Genomic DNA, 15,236 nt, shown 5'->3' with positions numbered 1-15,236 from the left:
TGTTCATATAATTCCTGTGTTTGTTTTGGTAGATAGATTCCTAAGTATTTTATATTGTCTAGGGTGATTTTAAATGGTGTTTCTCTTTCTACCTCTTGCTGTTCTAATGTGTTGGAAATGTATAGAAAGGCTGATGATTTATGTGCATTTATTTTGTATCCTGCAACTTTGCTGAAGTTGTTGATTAATCCTACCAGCTTCTTAGTTGATTCTCTAGGATTTTTTAAGTAGACCATCATATCATCTGCTAAGAGTGATGGCTTAGTCTCCTCATTACCTATTTTAATGCCTTCAATTTCTTTTTCTTCTCTAATTGCTACTGCTAGAGTTTCTAGTACAATGCTAAATAATTGACGTGATAATGGGCATCCTTATTTCACAAGCCTGATCTTACTGGGTAGGCTTCTAATTTATCCCCATTGCATTTGATGCTTGTTGATGGTTTTAGATATATACTGTTTATTATTTTTAGGAAAGGTCCTTCTATTCCTACGCTTTCCAGTTTTTTCATTAGGAATGAGTGCTGTATTTTGTGAAAGGCCTTTTCAGCATGTATTGAGATAATCATGTGATTTTTGTTTGTTAGATTATTGATATGGTCAATTATGTGGATGGTTTTCTTAATGTTTAACCATCTTTGCATTCCTGGTATAAATTCCACCTGATAATGGTGGATAATCCTCTTGATTACTTGCTGGAGTCCTTTTGCTAGTGTTATATTTAGGATTTTTGCATCTATGTTCATTAGGGAGATTGTTCTGTAGTTGTCTTTCTCTGTTTTTGATCTACCTGGCTTTGGAATCAGTACCATATTTGTGTCACAAAAAGAATTTGGTAGGACTCTTTCTTTGCTTATCATATCAAATAATTTGTATAGTATTGGGATTAGTTTTTCTTTGAATGTTTGATAGAATTCACTTGTGAATCCATCAGGCTCTAGTGATTTTTTCTTAGGGAGTTCTTTGATGGCTTCTTCAATTTCTTTTTCTGATATGGGATTGTTTACGTATTCTATTTCTTCTGCTGTTAATCTAGGCAATTTATATTTTTATAAATATTTATCCATATCACTGAGATTGCTATATTTATTGCCATGTAATTGGGCAAAATAATCTTTAATGATTGCCTTTATTTCCTCTTCATTAGAGGTGAGGTCTCCCTTTTCAACTTTGATATTGTTAATTTGTTTTTCTTCTTTCCTTTTTGTTAGATTGACCAATACTTTGTCTATTTCATCTGTTTTTTTCAAAATACCAGATTCAAGTATTATTTATTAATTTAATAGTTCTTTTACTTTAGATTTTACTAATTCCTCCCTTGTATTTTAGTATTTATAATTTAGTTTTCATCTGGGGATTTTTAATTTGTTCATTTTCTAGTTTTTTAAGTTGCATGCCTAATTCATTAATCTTTGCCCTCCCTAATTTGTTAATATATGCACTCAAGGATATAAATTTCCCCCTAGTACTGCCTTAGCTGCATCCCACAAAGTTTGGTAGGACGTCTCATCATTGTCATTCTCTTCAATGAAATTGTTGATTGTTTCTATGATTGCTTCTTTAACTGAGTGGTTTTGGAGAATCATATTTTTTAATTTCCAATTAGTTTTTGATTTGCCTGTCCAGTTGACCTTAGTAATTATTATTTTTATTGCATTATGATCTGAGAAGGTTACATTTATTATTTCTGCTTTTTTTTTCTTTTGTTTGCCATCTTTCTATGCCTTATTCCATGGCTTATCTTTCTGAATGTTCCATTTGTTGCTGAAAAGAAGGTGTATTCCTTTTTGTCCCTATTTATTTTTCTCCATATATCTATTAACTCAAATTATTTAGGATTTCATTTACCTCTCTTATCTCTTTCTTATTTTTTGTTTTGATTTATATAGATTTGATAGGGGAAGGTTGAGGTCCCCCACTTGTATGGTTTTGCTATCTATTTCATCCTTGAGCTCCACTAGCTTCTGCTTTAGAAATCTTCAAGTTACACTGTTTGATGCATACATATTGATTACTGATATTTCTTCATTGTTTATACTGCTTTTATTAAGTTGTAGTTACCTTCCCTATCTCTTTTAACCTACCTTATCTATTTTTACTTTGGCTCTGTCAGAGATCATGATAGCAACTGTTGTCTTCTTTTTCTCTTTTGAAGGCCAAAAGATTTTGCTGCATCCTCTCATTTTCACTCTATGTATGTCTGTCTGTCTCATGTGTGTTTCTTGTAGACTACATATGGTAGGATTTTGGTTTCTAATCCACTCTCCTATTTGCTTCCATTTTATGGGCGAGTTCATCCCATTCACATTCAGAGTTATAATTATCAACTGTGCATCCCAATACATTTTGATTCTCTCTCCTAGTCCTGTCCTTTCTTCTTTCACTCTGTCCTTCTATACCAGTGTTTTATTTTTAATCTGTTCCTATAATTCCCTGCCTTGTTGTACTTCCCTTTCTCCCCCTCCCTTATTATTCCCCTCTTATTGTTCTTTAAAGCCTTGCCACCCTCTAACCCCCAAGCTCTCTCCCTCCCTAGTATTACTTCCCTTCCCACTAGTCCATTTGTTACTGTTCTACTTCTATATAGGGCGTGAATCAATTCTCTGCCCCAATGGATCTGATTGTTCTTCTCTCTTTAAGTTGATTTCAGTACACTTAAGTATTGAATATTTCCTCTCTCTAAACTCTTTAACCTTACAGTGTATTGTTATTTTTCCCTATTGGTCCCAAGAGCTTCTTTATGGAATATAAATTTATTCCTTTTTTTCTTTTTCCTATTTTTCTTATTATTACCTTCTCCCCCCCCCCACTTTTGTATATATTTATAGCTACATACCTACATACATTTATATATCTATATCTATGTCTATCTATCTATATCTATCTATCTATCTATCTATCTATCTATCTATCTATCTATCTATCTATTGATTGACATTTCATCCTATACAGTTTGTCCCTGTTCCCTCTATGTAAACTTCCTCTAGTTACCCTGTTGGTAATAACAATTTTTAATATTTGCCAATATCTTCTTTTCTTCTTGGGATATAAATTGATTGTACTATTGTGTACCTTAAAGAATAGAATTTTTTCTCCCCCCCCCCATTCTCTTAATTACCTTATGTAGATTCTCTTGAGTTCTGGGTTTGGGCAGCAAACTCTGTTTAAATCTGGTTTTTTGTTGATAAATGTTTGGAAGTCCTTGAGTTTATTGAAAGATCATACTTTCCCCTGCAATAATAGAGTTAGTTTTGCTGGATAGTTGATTCTTGGTTGTAGACCCAGTTCTCTTGCTTTCTGGAATATTGTGTTCCATGCCTTCTGGTCCTTCGATGTAGATGCAACCAGATTCTGTGTTATCCTAACTGTGGTTCCCTGATATCTGAATGACTTCTTTTTAGTAACTTGTAATATTTTTACTTTGGTCTGGTAGTTTTTGAATTTGGCTATAATATTCCTGGAAGTTGTCAGTTGTGGATTAAATGTGAGAGGTGGTCTGTGGATTCTTTCAATTTCCACTTTTCCCTATTGTTCAGGAACTTCAGGGCAATATCCTCTGATAATTTTTTGTAAGATGCTATCTAAACTTTTCTTTTATCATGATGTTCTGGTAAACCAATAATTCTTAAGTTATCTCTTCTAGCTATCTTCTCCAGATCTTTGGTTGAATCAATGAGGTGTTTCATATTCTCCTCAAATTTTTCATTTTTTAAATTTTGTTTAATATATTCTTGCTGCCTTGTGAAGTCATTTGCTTCTAGTTGTTGAGTTCTATTTTTTAAAGACTGAATTTTATCCCTGGTTTTTTGGTCATCCTTTTTCTTCTGGTCTGATTTTCTTTGTAGATCATCTTTTGCCTTCTTTGCTTCATTTTCAAGCTGGACAATTCTGGCTTTTAAGACTTTATTTTCTTGTTTCAGTTCAGGTATTTCCTTTTTCAAATTTTATTCAGCCTCTCTTGCCTCTCTTATTGCTTTTTGAGTTCCTGAAGTTCTTGAGTTAATTGAATTTTGAGATCTTCCAAAGCCTGTGTCCAGATTGCTGGAACTACTTCCTCTTTTTCTATTTCTATTTCATTTGCTCTCTTTTCACTTCCTTGAAAGATGCTGTCAATTGTCATTTCTTTTCTCTTTTTCTGTTGCTTACTAATGTTTTTTTTTCCTTCCTTGTTCTGCTAGTTTGAGCAGAGATATTTAATGATCTTTGATGCAAGATCTTCCTCAGCTGGCAATGGAGGTTTGTAGTTACTTTCTCTGCCCTCTGAATACTTTTTGTCTGTCCAATTGTTGGGATTAGTCCTGTCTTGATTGGATTAATCTTACTGCTTAATCTGCCCTGAGGCTGAAACTTTGAGAGGAGGCAAAAACAAACAAATAATAAAAACCTTGGGGGGACAAGAAGGAGCTTTTCCTGAATTGATCTCTCCAGCAGTGGGGTCTCCCTGCTCTGTCCCATTATTAGATTTGGTCCTCTTTCTTCTCAAAGCACATTATTTTCTATGTCTATGTGTAAGGGTAGGGAGGTTTTAAGATTCACTCCGTCTAAGCCACCATCTTCCCAGAAAAAGAAAAATCTTTTTTTTACTTTAAAAATGATATTTGAGAAATTGCATATTAGCATGAAGCAGAAATTCCAAATGAAGTATGATCAAAGAGTCTTAAAATATTTTGATAGTAATTAGAATGGAACTGTTTCCTCATACAGAAAGTCTCAATAAAGCACAAACTTGTACTGTCAAATCAAACCAGAAGAAATATATAATTGTTTCACTATACCCATGGTGACATTTATAAGATCATTTATCAGTGAAGATCACCAAATATCCAGGCCTTCTATTCCAGGGTGATTTTTTTTCCATGTTCTCCCATAGAATTTTTGCCAAATCTGCTCAGGGTTCTCTGTCATCTTTTGATAATTTATGAATATCAGTGGAGTGGTGGTGTGTTCCAATACTTATTTCTCACTTGTGAATACATGAAACACATCTACTTTTTAATCATATATTTCCTCAATGGAATATATTTCCAGGTACATAGTTAATCATTAGATAGATAACGTAGTCTGCTTATACCCATTATTTGTCTTTCTGTTTCCTTGTATCTTATCTTCATTTTCCATTCTTAAAGTATCTGAGTGGAAAAATATTTGTAAGTATATTAAATTCCCACTAATATGTGATGAACCCACATACACACACATCTCGAATTAAGGCCTTCATGTGGCAGTTTAGGATCTTTAAAAGCATTATGTTTGTCAGTTGCAGTTTACTCTCTTCTCTGCCTATAAAAAATTCGTAGTGTATTTCATTATCTATTTACAGCATCTGTACCAGATAAAACTACTAATATGCTAACTCAGTGTATCACCCATGAAAGTTTATTTTATAATCTGGCTAATATTCTTCTCCATCCATGTTCCTTTCACAGTCTTTCCTTATTTCCTCCTTCATGATAATATGTCTAACCTTAATGGTATCATGATATGACCCACTTTATTTCAAATATGCCTGTAAAAGAATCACAAAATTATAGAATTTTTGAATTGCAAAGGACATCAGGAATAGTCTAATCTAAATAGTGATGAAAGATTGTCCATAATGACTTACTGGATAAGTGATTATTTAATCTTTTCTTAAAGATTTCCAAGGAAAAAGGACCCACTGTTTCCTGAATCAAACTATTTTTGGAGAGTCTTAATTATTGTGAATTATGCTGACATCTTGCCAATATTTTCCTCTTTATGACTTCCATTTGTTAACACTGGTTCTATTCTTTGTGGGTAATAATAGAACTGCTAATCACTCCTCCATTAAGCTATTTAAATACTTTAAGACATATCTTGGTCCCCATCTCTGGGACCAGAATCTTCTGTTTTCCATCATTAAAGTAAAATTATTTCAACTGATCCCCACATTTCATAAAAGTACTTTACAATTATGGCTGCTCTCCATTTTAACAATGTCCTTCTTAAGCAATAATACCAAGAATAGAATATAACACTTCAGATGAAACCTGATGAAGCAAAAGACAGCATGATTATCACTTCCATAATCCTGGCAGTCATATCATTCTAAAAGCAGCTAGAGATTACATTATCTCTTCTGCTTGCCACATGGCATTCCAAACTCTTACAGGTCATAAACTCACTAAATCTTCCATATCCTTTTCATAATATTTGAAGTCTATTTGTGTTTCACCCATCTTATGTACCTTGAGTTGATATTTGCATTTGAGTTCAAGAATTTACATTTAACTATATTGAAATTCATCTCATTAGATATGGTCCAATGCTGTACCCTGTTATGATTATTTAGAGTTTTGATTTTGATCTAGTGATTTAGCTATCCTCCCTAGTTTCATTCTATTTATAACTTTTATCAATATGCTTTCTATGCCTCAATTTAAGTTCTTGATACTTGATGAATATCATTACAATAAACACAAATACCTGGCCAGTTTCAATTGAGACATTATGCTACAGTGAAATTGAATCATTAATAATTTCTCTGAGTTAATGTCAAACAAGATGATCACAAAGAAACCTGAGATTTATATGAAGTGATACAAAATGAAGTGAGCAGAACAAGGAGAAGGTCGTACATGGTGACCACTTAAAATCTGAGAATAGTTTAACTATTATCAACAAGGCTAGGATCCAGGACAACTCTAAGAAAGTCATCACAAAAAAGGGGTTTGTGGTAACAAAGAAAGAACAAAGTTTGAATGCAAATTGAAACATGCCATTCTTTATTTTCTTCATTATTTTTTTGAGGGGTAAGTAATTTATATCTTATTTCACAATATGGCTAAAATGTAAATATGTACTATAAGAAACTATGTACACAGACTATAGCATAATATCTGCCTTCTTGAGAACGTATGAGAGGTAAAAGAGAGAGAGAGCATAGATTGCAAATATCAAAAAATAAATATTAAAATGTTGTTACTTACATAAAATATGGAAAAACATTACAACACAAAATTACTCTGAGTTCAGTTTTACAAACAGTTCTGAACATATCCAATGGTATTGTTCTATAATCTTCATGATTTTCCATCTCTAAAAATCATGTAAGAATTTATTTCTTAAAAAACTTTACTAAAATTGAGATTTTTTCATATTCCTAGAGTTCCCCTCATCTATGGGCTTAGTTATTTTTTCATTAAAAGTCAACAGGTTTACTTGATTTAGATATGATCTGGTCTTGATGAAGCTATGATATTTCTACATATTCAACAACCATATCTTTATTGATCTTTTCTAAAAATATCTCCATAACTGGAGGTAATCTCAGTCCCACTGTAAGAGATATAGTTTCTTTTTCTGCCTTTTACTGAAAAATTTACATTTCTCCTTCTTCAATATTGGGGTACCTTCTCATTTTCAATGATCTTACAACTATTGCAGATAGTGGCTCAACAACCACATCTGTCAACTACTTTAGGAAAAGGATTTGGCTGATCTTAAATAGCAGTCTCTCTTACATTATTGCTGAACATGTGATAGCTGTCCAGTTTAAAGTTTAGTCTTTATTAGCATGCTCACTAGAAGTTAAACAAATTTTAAAGTAGAAGATGAATGAAAGGTGCTTCTTTTAAGATGGCAAACCAAGTAATTTTGGTGGAAAGAATTTTACTTCATATTCAAAAGCAAATGTGATTATCTAGCATTTCTTCACCTTTCAATGTTTCCAAAGCATAAAATCCAATAAATATTGGGAAGACAATTATAGTTTTTATGAAAATTTCACATATGAAACTAAGATAAAAATAAATGTTTCAGTAATTATGAAAAATGTAAACAATAACAAAAATTAAGACATATGACAATGGTTATCCCTGTAATAAAAATATTTTTTAAATTTAAATTTGGAAGATAAAGAAGTAGGATTTGTGAGCCTAGTACAGAAAAGCACAAGGGTGCATGAGAAGCACTGAGAGATAAGAACTAACGTGGATTGGATCACTATTTATTTGCCTGGTAAAAAAATTAAAAATTGACAGAAATTTAAATTGGGGGTAATACTATCAAGTTTAATAAATCGCAATGCAGAAAACTCTAGAGAAATGTTTGTCAAAGTTGACCATATTCTTTCCAGCTCCAGTATTTTATTTTTATCTCCTGTTTTTCCTATTCTTGGTAAGGACTAATTGTTGATTTGCCTTCTTGCAGATTTCCTTTCAATCTAATGTGTGGTAGCTACTGCTACCAGACTATGAAAACATGGATCTATTCTCTATGACATAAGAAAGGAAGTATAGATATTCTATGAAATGTTGAAATCCTACAAACTATTTAAACAGGATAGGATGATAGTAGAAACATTATATATGTGTGTGAGTATGTGTGTATATATGTGTATGTATATATATGTATATATGTATACATATATATATAAACATATATAATGTTTAGGATTTCAAAAACTTACATAACAGAAGCTTACAGACCATTAAAAATCATCATTCTGTAAGTACAAAAATTAATTTTCTGTAGAAGAGAACCATGAGACAAGACAGTGTTTACAATGTGTATAAAACATTCCCTAAAATGAAACTGACTATATGCCCATGGAGACAAGGGACTACTTTCCAAGTAGTAATTTAAAAATCAGTAATTTGAATGCCATCAGATCACCAATAGACTAGAGAAATGGATGGAATAATATAAAATTTTACAAAATAGCAAAAATTTTGAAAATAAATTTATTATTTAATTAAAGCAGCTCCAAGATGTTTTTTTAACAAGTTGTTAGACATGAACACAGCAGATGAACAAAATCTAATGGAAGTTAACCCCAACAATTCTTTCTTTCCATTTCATAAATAATTTTAACTGAACCAGAATAATCAGCACAATAGGAAGCCAGAAATAACTTCAGGCATCCAATTCTTGAACTGTGTGCCAACTGGAGAGATATGAGAGCCCAGAATTTTCATTATTAAAGTAGAATTCACTTTAATATGAGGAATCATCATAGATGATGGCAAGTATTTCATCTTGTACCATGTTAAAATGTATTTTAGGGAAAACCTTATAGAATATCTAGGATAAATAAGTAAGCTAAATTATCATGAGAGCATTTTATGGAAGAAACTGAAAAAAGGAAAAGAATAACAAATGTATAGTAAACTGAAAAGATAGTTCAGTTATAGTGATCTATTCTTATTGGTGACAGTAGTAGAACACAAGTTTACTCCTTCAATTCCCAATGAACTATATATCCAAAAAAGCAATTGTACTCCAGAAGACAAAACTGGAATGATTTATTATATACAACTAAATAGATACAAAAGAAAATGCTGTTGAAGGTGAGGGTGACAGAATTTTAAAATCACTCAAAGATGAATTTTCAAGATGTCTTAAAGAATGGAAGATTCTCAATAATAGAAATATATCATGGATTTTAGACATACGTATACACATACATATATATTAATTAAATACAAGTTTAAAAGGCAATGCCTACTTCACATTTACTTCCTTACCTTTATGAAATATTTATTTGAAATGTATGTGTGCATCTGTGTATACACATACATACACATATTGGGATTGTCTTTGATGAAAATATACAAAGATACCATACAAACTACTTATGTAAGGTTAATGAACTTTTAATGAACTTACATAAATAATGAATTATTTATGTAAGGTTAACACACATAGTCTGAATTATAGAATGGTTATGCACAAAGATTCAATTGTTAATTGCACATCACTGATTAAAATGTTGAAAGACAAGGCCAAAGCCAGTTTTTTGAGTTCTGTGTTATACCCTTAGTAATGTCCCTCAAATTTTATATCTATCCAATACTGATTAGATACCTTTATTTACTCAGATACCATTTCAATGAACATAATTAGAACAGTTCTTCATTTCCCCTCATGCTATCATAAGAAGATTATCATTTGAAGCAAATAACTGCTTTGCATAGAACATCTGTCATGTGTAAATCATCCTGACTGAATATAGGGTGTTGTATTTTTATCCAGAATACTGGATGACCATCAGAAATTTTTGAAAAGGAATTCACAAAAAATTATGAATTGGAATTCTGGTCTCTGAACTACTTACAACCCTGAAATTTTATCTTTATTTCCCTCCTGATTCTAAAGGCACATATTCACCTTTAATTGGCCAGTCTCTTGTTTTAGAAGCACCTTTGTTCAAATTTCTAAAGTGTCTTCCTTTTTTTTCTTTGTCACATATCTAGGAATTTACTGTTATAGCCAAAGCATAATGGAACAACATTAGGGATTGCTTATACCACTTCCTTATTTCATTTGTTCTTAGTCTGCAGTGGAATTCATTATTTTAGTCTTTTCTAGAAGAACATAAAGTAACATCATATTCTTTATTTTCAAATATGAAAATCAAGTTACAATTAAAATACTCCAGCTGATCAGTAGGTAGAAGAAAAAAAATAATGGAAATGTAGGCCATTACTAAAATAATTCTTTCAATTTTCATATCTTTTGGAAGTCATTTGAAATGGTGATTTATTCTGGATTATTTTCAAAAATTTCCCAGTAAACAACCTATCCAAGTTGGCTAAGCCACTTCTGTTATGCCACTTGGCTAATAATGGTGGAGTCTAGGATATTACTTATAAGTAAATCTTATCTTTTTCTTTATTTCCTCTTTTATCTTCATGAGAGGTCAGGGGGATAGAAAGCTAACTTTGAATTCAGGTAGTTCTATGGTGTAAAGACTTACATAAAGATTGCATCACCCTAGAGAAATCATTTCTAATTTTAGTGCTCTAAGTTATTCTTTTTTTTTTTTTACTCTCTAAGTTATTCTTTAAGAGTATAAATTGCAGAGAAGGGGGCCAATATGCATCAGAAAAGGGAATTTCATCAGTTAATAGTTAAATAGACTAATAAAATACCATGTTTAGTCCCTACCTCTATCCCTCCTGAAGCAACTAAAGAGGATATGATAGAAGTCATCCTTTTCCAGAGCTTCTAGAATATAGATCTTTGCATTTGGATAATTTATCTCCCTAAAGAAAACAGGATATATATATATATATGTGTGTGTGTGTGTATGTGTGTATAAACACACACACATGTGTCTGTGTGTATGTGTGTATAGAAGAGCAAAGTAAATCCCACATTTTAACAAACTGAAAAAACTGATTCAAGTTTAAAAGAATGAACCCATTCAGGGAAGGGGAAGTACCAGCAGAGAATCTTTCTGAATAGCAAAACTTTAAGAGAAAAAAGTTTACTTTTGGAGTAGCTTTTTAAATTATAATTTCAAGAAATGATTAAATTCTGTTAAAAATCATTATGTATACTTACTGTCTTTTTAAAACTTCTGCCAAAAATTGACTTAATTATTTTGGTTAAATATATTTCAGCATATTAGTTATATTTCAAAAGACACTATCAGTTGAGCTCTTCACCTCCCTATTAAGTACATTGTTCTTATTGAACCAATCTACTAATCTAATGGCTAATGTAAAAAAGTATTCAATGGGGATTTTAATTTTTTAAAAAGTATAGAAGATGGTAAACATAATGAATTTGCTCTATTCATGAAATACACACATGCAAATGTTCACATCAAAAAGAAATACAGATTAGCCTACTTAGCTACACAATGTTCTAAATTATGCATAGACATCTCCCATAATTTTGTGCCAAATGGCTTTTACTGCTCTTGAATGTTGTTGTCTCTATTTACCATACAGACATTGCTTACAATGAAATATTTCTTAGCTATGCTAGGAAATGAAGATGGGGTAATTGCTGTGTCCACCAAAGTTTAATATTTTAAAAATGTTTCTTCAACTTCATCTCTTTAATATACTTTGGTTTTTCTATTATATTATTTTTCCAAATGATTGTTTTCTATGTCACTAAAAATTTAGAGCCCAGAGGTGATCTTTTCCTTCTCTCAACTCCCTCAACTCTTACATATAGTAGCATAAAAGTTAGCATGTGATTTATCCTACCTTCTTCTCTTATAAAGCTTACTCTCCAGTTGAATTCTGGGAGCTAAGATAGAAGAGTAAAGGATTCTTTTCTCCCTGATCAATATACACCCCAAGAAAAGAAAATAAATCTCCTAAAAACAAAGGAAAGCATGTGGAACATGTCTCATTAGGGTCAAAAGAGAGAGTAGCCCAGATAGTAGAACATCTGTGAGAATTAACCAGACTCAGACCAGCCTAACATCCTGTTATTCCACCAGAGGCAATGAAACCACAGAAAGGGAATGACCCAACCCAAATTACTTGACACAGTATCAAAGGCAGACAGGGCAGGAAACCTACAAAACCTAACCTGGTAACAAGGCACCTGAAGCAAGAAAGGAGGATATGGAAAAACTTGGAACTGCAGGAATCTATCCAACTTCGAGGCAACAAAATAGCAGAAATAGGGACTGCTGGGAGGATGGACAAAAATGAGGGAGAACTGGGGGAGTTGGTTGTTGAAAACAAACATCTATGAACAAAAAAAGACAGGAAGGAGATTGAGAGAAGAGTAAACAGGAATAAAATAAGATGGATAGAAACAGATAATTAGCAATCTTAACTATGAATGTAAATGAGATGAACTTAACCATAAAATGGAAAAGGATAGTAAAGTGCATTAACATCAGAATACCATAATATATTGTTTACAAGAAACACATTTAAAACAGGAAAGACACAGTTTAAAAGTAAGAAGCTGGAGCAGAATTTACTATGCCTTTGTTAAACTTTAAAAAAGTAAGGGTACCAATCATGTTCTCAGACAAAGGAAAGGTAAAAATCAATCTAATAGAAATAGGAAAGGAAGAAAATTACATCATGATAAAAGACACAATAGACAATGAAACAACATCAATATTAAATATACAGGAACCAAATGGCATAGAATCCAGATTCATATAGGAAATTTTCATGAGTTATAGGAGGAAAAGGAATAGTAAAATGTTACTAATGGGTGAACTCAAACTTCCCCTCTTTCAAGTAGATAGATCCAACCAAAAATAAATGAGAAAGAAGTTAACAAGGCTAATAAAGCTTTAGAAAAGTTTCATATGATAAATTTCTGGACAAAACTGAATGGGAATAACCTTTTCCTCAGCAGAAATGGCACCTTCAAAAAATTGGCCATAAAATGGGGCATAAAAACTTCACAATCAATTGTAGAATAGAAGAAATAGTAGATGCATACATTTAGAAATTAAATGATCATATGCTAAAGAAAGAATTGGTCAAAGAAAAAATTGTAGAAACAATCAACAATTAAAAGAAAATGACAATGAGAAGACAATAAAACAAAATTTATGGGATGCAGCCAAAGCAAGACTTAGGCGAAATTCCATAAGCCTAATGTTTACATCAATGAAATGGAGAAAGAGAAGATCAATGAACTAAGCATGCTACCAAAAATAGAAAAAGAACAAATTAAACCCCTTCAATTAAGCAACAAATTGGAAATCCTGAAAACCAGAGAAATTAAGAAAAATGAAATTAAGAAAATCATTGAACTAATAAATGAGAAATGGAATGTTTTATTAAAAAATAAAATAGATAAAGCATTGGTTTACCTGATATAAAAAGAAAGAAAATTACAAGTATAAAAAATGAAAAAGGTAAAATGTCAACCAATGAATAAAAATTAAAACAATTATTGTAAGTTATTTTGTCGAACTATATGCCAGTAAATCTGACAGTCTAACTGAAATAGATGAATACTTACAAAAATATAAACCACTCAGATTAACAAAAGAGGAAATAGAATACTTAAAAACTCCCATCACAGAAAAAGAATTGAACAAACCATCAAAGTAATCCCTAAGAGAAAGGAGCCAGATGTATTCACAATTGAATTTAACACATTCAAAGAACTAGTAACTTCAATAGCACCTTACCTATATGCAAATATATGTGAAGAAAGAATCTTTCCAAACTCTTTTTATAATGCAAATATAGCCGTGATTCCTCAACAGAAAAAGTGAAATCAGAAAGAGAACTATAGACCAATCTCCCTAATGAACATTGATGCAAATATCACAACCATGATCAGATGTATTGTATACTAGGAATCCAGGGATGGTTCAATTTTAAGAAAACTATCAGCAAAATCACCATTTCAATAACAAAATCAAAATAAAATATATTATTATTTCAATAGAAACAAAAAAGCATCTGACAAAATGGTAACACCCACTTTTTATAAGGACAATTAAAAAAAACATTAGAAAAAAATAGAACCTTCTTTAAAGTAATAAATGATATCTAGATAAAACTACCCACAAGCATCTGTAATAGGGATTAACTAAAACCTTCCCAATAAGATCAAGTGTGATGTTCATGGCTATCTGTTATCACAACTATTATTTAATATTGTACTAGAAATGCTCACTATAGCAATAAGAGCAAAAAAAGAAATGGAAAAAATATGAACATGCAATTAAGAAATAAAGTTATTACTTTTTGCAGTATGATGATATACATAGAGACTCTTAGAGAATCAACCAGAAAACTAATGAAAATAATGAATAACTTCAGTCAAGTCTTAGGATACAAAATAAGCCTATATGAATAATCAGTATTTCTATTTACCACCAACAAAGTTCAACAGCAAGAGACAGTAAAGGAAATTCATTCAGAATAACTGCAAGCAATACAAAATACCTGAGGTATGTGTCCCAGTATAAATCCAGCAACCATATAAATACAATTAAAAAACACTACTCACACAATTAAAGTCAGGCCTAAACTATTGGAAAAATCATTAATTGCTCATGATTAGGCTCAGTCAGTATAGTGAACATGCTAATCCTACTTAAATTAATTTATCTATTCAGTACCATTCCAATTAAACTACCCAAAAATGTTTTTTTATTTTATTTATTTTATTTTTTTATTAGACATTTATTAATATTTGTTTTTAATCTGTTTACATACCTTATGCCCCTACTTTCCCCTTCACCCCCCACTATACCCCCACCCATGGCCGACACACATTTCCACTGGTTGTAACAAGTGTCCTTGTTCAGGGTCTATTTCCCATTCATGTCCGCCTCAGTCCATGCATTCAAGCAATTGTGTATCTTATATGTTTCCTCTCCTGCAGTCCTTCCTCGGAATGTGGGTAACATCTTTACCATAAATCCCTCAGAGCTGTCTTGTGTCATTGCAGTGCTGCTGTTACAGGAGCCCATTACATTTGATTTTACCATAGTATATCAGTCTCTGTGTACAATGTTCTTCTGCCTCTGCTCCTTTC

The sequence above is a fragment of the Gracilinanus agilis genome, chromosome 2 (genome assembly GCF_016433145.1).
Source record: "Gracilinanus agilis isolate LMUSP501 chromosome 2, AgileGrace, whole genome shotgun sequence".
NCBI classification, from domain to species: Eukaryota; Metazoa; Chordata; class Mammalia; order Didelphimorphia; family Didelphidae; genus Gracilinanus; species Gracilinanus agilis.
Note: the sequence above shows the minus strand (reverse complement) of the source record.